Source organism: Camellia sinensis, chromosome 12 (assembly GCF_055761805.1).
Source record: "Camellia sinensis isolate YWXY chromosome 12, ASM5576180v1, whole genome shotgun sequence".
In the NCBI taxonomy this organism is placed as follows: Eukaryota; Viridiplantae; Streptophyta; class Magnoliopsida; order Ericales; family Theaceae; genus Camellia; species Camellia sinensis.
In genome coordinates this window covers 71,490,294-71,496,293 of record NC_138972.1, presented here as the reverse complement: position 1 = coordinate 71,496,293, position 6,000 = coordinate 71,490,294, and positions in this window count along the sequence as shown.

Genomic DNA, 6,000 nt, shown 5'->3' with positions numbered 1-6,000 from the left:
ATGAGTCTCATTTGTTTTGTTGATATTGGAAGTAATGTGAATATGATATATAATTCACTGTTGTAAGTTTGGCCAGGTTCTGAGCCATGTTGATAATAATGGAAGGTGAAATGTGTCTTAGACATTAGTGTCATGAGACTGTTTAATGATAAAATTGATTATCTTGGTTAACCATCTATTGAATGCTATAGCTTTATTCAATGCTTATATTTGGTTTAGTATTTTTCTACTGGGCTGTGGCTCACCCTTTATGGGAACATCATTTTCAGGTTCAGGTGATAAGCTACCTCCACGGACTTAGCTTGGAAGGATTTGATGTTTGGGATTTTGAAGACTTGTCTTTAGTTATATGTTTTATTTTGTTATTTTTGAGATTTCATGTAAACATTCAAGCCTAGGGCTTAACTTGTAAATGAGTTAGTACTCATCCTTTTGTGTCCAAGTGTTAGCTTGGAAAGATGTAAGCCCTTAGGGCATTTATTTTGATGTTGCAGGATGTTACACGTGATGTCTTTCAATAAGAATACTCTGATGAATAACTCAAATGATTCGTTTTCTTTTATAAATGCATGTTAATGTTACGGTTATTATGGGTTTATTTTGAGGGCGTTACATGTGAGTTGCTGGAGAGTGTGCCGAAGAGGGTGAGTTTGGGTAGGAGATGATGAGTTTGTATCTTTCTTTTGAAATTTGGGGCAAAATGTAATTTTTTTTCAACTTTTTCCATTTCAATTTTGATGGTAGGGGCTAAATTGATATGATTTCAAAAACTTTAGGGATAAAATTGAAATTATTCAAAATCTAAGGGTGTAATTAAAAATCGAGGCAAAGTATAGGGGTAAAAATGAAATTTTGTCAATAGAAAATGAGAAAGGAGGACTATACTGAAATATATAGTTAAATTACTGAATAGATTATATAATTAGATTTTGAAAATCTATACTTAAAAGTTCCTGAATAACCAAATATAAATTTCTGAAGAACTTACTGCTCTCTAAATTTTGTATTCAAAATATTACTCTTTGCTTTTTCTTCATTTTTATAACACCTTCTTGTTTTTTCTTTTTCCTTTTTTCCAATGGGTAAGAAATAATTTGCACCAAAAATATAAGTACTCAAAAATTATGTCTAGAATTTTAACTCTTATATGATTAGATTTACATTAATAATGAATTGGATCACACTTTAATTTTTGTAAATAAAAATTTAGAATATCTATTATTGTTGAATAAATATCAATATTATGACAAACTAGACTAAACTGAAATTTAATTATGTAAAAAAGTTTAACAATATATATCCAATTTATGTATGCAACAAATTTGGCAATAAAGTCATGGCTTCAACAAGTGAAATAGTATATTGTGGAAAAGGGGGTTTGCGGAGACCACAACAAGATATAAGAATTCTAAACGTGTAATTTTATTGTTGTTGAAGACTTTCATGTCAAGATCACAAGACTGACTTAAAGTTTCTAATCATGAATATTATAGGAAAGACTATCTATGCCAGCTTTATTAAAACTAGTGACAAAATCAAAGGCATGTAAAGTATGTTTTTAAATACTGAAAAGTTCATTTCACAAAAGAAAAATGATTGACTCACACAATTTTTACCCTCACAATCTCCTAAATAACGTGACAATCAAAATTTAAAAAGTTAGCCTACATTTAAATATTTCTTTAAATTCTCTTTACATGCATTTTGTCTTGCCACCTTATTAAAGGGATCGTAGAAAGAAAATTTGTGTGAATATAATACTATTGCTCACAAAAATTCCAATTTCTAAGCTTCCAATTAAATTCAAATTTTTATAACTCAGTCATGCTTTTGTGTTTCCACATATTGGAATTTCGTCTGCAAAACCCCCTCTAATTCGCATGAAGCTAAAAGACTTGTAAATAGGTCTAAAGACTCCGATTTGGAAAATATTTTTTTTAGTTTTTTTTTTCTTTTAAGTCAAAAAAAACAATTTTATAACTTTTTTAGGATAAATTACAAATAAACGCCCTGAAATTTGTTTAAAATATGAATTATTCCTTATAATTTCAAAAATCACAAATACCTTCTCTGTCATAATTCCTTATTGGATAAACTACACTTTGCCTATTTTATATTTGGTCATTTTCTCAATTTGACTCTTAAAGTTTTTCTTTTCTTTTCCTTTTGACCCTTCGTGTTTCAAGTTTTTTCCAATTTATTCGTAAAGCTAACTTCTATTCAAAATTAGACAAAAAATGCCACGATAACTGTTACATAATATAAAAAAAAATATTATTATATTAGGATTTAAGTTTGTATTTGAGGTGTGAATTATGTAATAAAATATTTTATACTATGTGACTGTCAATATATTATTTTCTGTCTAATTTTATACAAAAATTTGTTTTAGGAATAAACTAGGCAAAACTTGAAACATGAAGGGCCAAAATAGAAAAAAAATAAATTTTAAGGGCCAAAGTGAGAAAGTGATCAAACATAAAAAGGAGCAAAGTGGAATTTATCGTTCGTCATTTAAAAGAGTTAACAAAAAAATAAAATTTTGAACTTTCTTGCTTTACAACAATAAAATTATCATAATTATTAATTAAAATATATTTGTGATATCATTAAAAAATTTTAATTTTCTTAATAGTTAATTAATGAGATGAATCATTTTTTATACAATTAAAAAATTTAAAGAACATGATATAATTTTTATAATCACAAGAGAAAATTTGTATTTCAGTAAATTTTAGAAATGTATTTACAATTTATTCTTTTTTTTATAAACACCCAAAAAAAAAAAAAAAAAAACCCAATAACGGGCATTTTTTTATTTATTTATTTAGTTATGAAAAGAACTGTTTGGCAAGGGTCTCCCCCCCTAAAAGTCGAACAATAAAAAGAATAATAATAATTACCAAACCTCATCAATTTATCACCATTTAAGACTTGAGTCCATAATCTCATAGGATTTGAATCTGCAATCTCATAGAATTTATCAACAATAATTTTTTTTTTCATCGACTTAAATCCACAACCTCATAACATAGTCATGCTACACAACTATTAGGCCAAGGGGCCTGTTAACTGTTAGTAAAGTTTACCAAAAGCGTAATAAGAGTTCTAGTTAATTTTATCATCATCATATTAGAGAGAGAAAGAGAGGTGAGAGAAATTACCTCTGAAAAAAATGGTGGAGAGAGAGAAAGGGGAAGTATAAATCACCAAATAATCCTCTGGAGATGGAGACCTGAGGGGAAGTACATATTTTTTCAATTACCCCTTTAAAATTATGAAAAATATTATTTTAAAAATTATTTTTCCATTATTGATTTTTATCTTCATAGTTATATAATTTTGATTGAAGAAAATCAAACTAATAACTTATGAGGTGCACAAGAAGGGCCTACTGATTAGTCAGTTGAACATCTATACAATAATACACTAATAATTGGAGAAATAAAAGCTAGACTAGGTCATTACGAACAATATTCGTGGACCAAATCATCCACAAAAGCTCCCACGTGGATCCTTTATTTAAGCTATATGTCAGGAAATTTCCAAGAACCAAGCATCATTAGTTGAAAATTCTAAGATTAATACATTGACAAGAGTTTCAATTTTTCTTTTGGTTGCTTTTTCATTTGGCTAATAGTTATGTAGTGATTTAAGGTTATGGATTCAAATCTTATAGAAAAAAAATTAACATATTTTATTTTTCTCTCATTATAAGAGTTGTATTATGTGATTGTTGAGTTAGGTGTTGTTACTATGTAGTGGTTACAAGAGCTTTCAATTTTCTTTTGGTAACTTTTCATTTGGCCTATGTATTTTGTAACGTGACACTTTTCTTTATTTACAAAAAGCCTAGGTTACAGAATAATGTTTATAACTTAAAAAAAATAATAATTCCAAATAATTTAAGTAATTATTTGCTAAATAGTAGTTTACTTGAAAAATTATGCTTTTATAAACATTACATTATGCGCCATTTAAAAAAAATAAATCTTGTAATCAAGATCACAAAAGACTTATCAAATAGTTTTAGTGGAGGGTTAATTATTGATGTAGAACAAGTAATTAAAGAATTTTTGGAACAATTTGACGAGTAAAAAGTAAATAAAAAGTTAAATTGAGAGTAAAAACGTAATTTTTGTGATGAGTTTGGAATCCTCCCAAATTTTGTATCTTGCTTGTGGATTTAAAGTGTTTTTTGTTACTAAAACAATATGTAGCCTTATGTAATATTTTTCGGTGTGTACATAATACATTTGCACTTAGTTCATTCACTTTAAATTGTAACAAGCAAATTCTTAAATTTTAATTTAAGTTTCAATGTTACTCTTCCACCCACTGACATTAATAAAATTGACAAAAAATTGACATATGAGCCACACAAGATATTTTTCTTGTCAAACGTCTACACTTTCACCAAAAACTTATTTTGAACATTTCACTTTTAATTGTGTCCTAATGTTACATGTAAGTTAATTATAATATGTCTCATCAATGGATGGAAAAATATATAGAAACCTAATGAGGTTGAATGCATAAAAAAATGCATGAAAAACGTAATTTGTAATTTCAATTCATTCCCCTACAATATAAAAATTGAATTTAAATTACAAATTTAAAAAAAATATATAAAAATTCCAAATGCATTATTTATTGTCATTGAGAATTTCAAGTCAAAATTACAGAAGATTTGCTTAAAACTCCTAATCAATATTTGAGAAGACTTTCTATGCAAACTTTTATGAAAGTTGGTGACAAATCTAAGCATGTGGGGATGATTTTTTAAATATTGAAAGACATATGTCACAAAAAGGGAAATTTAGCTATAAATCCCCTTTACCTTCCTTTCATTGTTAAAAGGACTAAGAAAAAAATTATACTTTCTAAACCCTCTCATAATTATAAAGTCTTGCATAAAGGACAAAATTTATTATTTAAATATTTTATATGACTATTATTCCCTCAACTAATTCTTCCCATTCTTTTCCTTTCTAAATCCACTGTCACACCCCAAATCCAGGCATGACCGGCCGTGGCCCACAGGGACTTAGCCCAAGGCACACGTAAGCCTAAACACGAATCCAATCACATTGAACAACTGAACAATAGTCCAATAATAAATAACCAAAACTCAATCCAGACACATGTCACAATTATAAACGGCAAAATCAACCGTTATCAAAAACCATCCAAACTTAGGGGATATAAACAACCCACATATCAAAAATAATCCTAAATGAACTTCGATAAGAATAAATATAAGTATGCACAAACTTGACATAACACTCTAAACTAAAGGAATGCCCTAGAGGTCCATGCAATTGAGTCCCCGCTACGCCATGAGTCCACTCTAAATCCTTCTAACACCTGGAAATGGTAAACAACTAAGTCAGCTGATAGCTTAGTGAGTAGCAACATGGATAGTAAATACAGTTTTGAAAACAGGGTTCAATTCCAAAATAAGATATATATCACAGAAATTAGATTGGCATACAGTTTGGTAAATACAATCTGTTTCAAAAAGAAGGTTGCACAATTCAACACCTAAAATACTCATGTCTCGCAAGAACATGATAAACGACATTTTTCACTTAAAACAGATTACAACATGAACATCAATAATTTTCTGGGTACCAATAAAAACAAATAATCTGCCACACAGTTCTCAAGGCTATAAGCCCCGTTGGATCCAAAATCGAACTAAGAGTCATCCTTAGGGTGGCACCTGGGCCTTTTCTCAAAGACGATCCGATTGAAGGTCACCTAGTTGTTTTTAAAGGTCTGTTCCTTACAATCGTTGAGCACTGGAGTCATCACGGCCCAACCCGGATCTATTCCTTAGTGGCCAGAGTCACCACACACAGTGGAATAATTTCCCTGGACTAAATACACACATGGTCCCAATAATCAATACACATCAGTTTCGCAAAACATGGTAGTTCATCATTATAAACATGAGACCAAAACAAATAGTTTACAGTATGCCAAGTTCACACATGT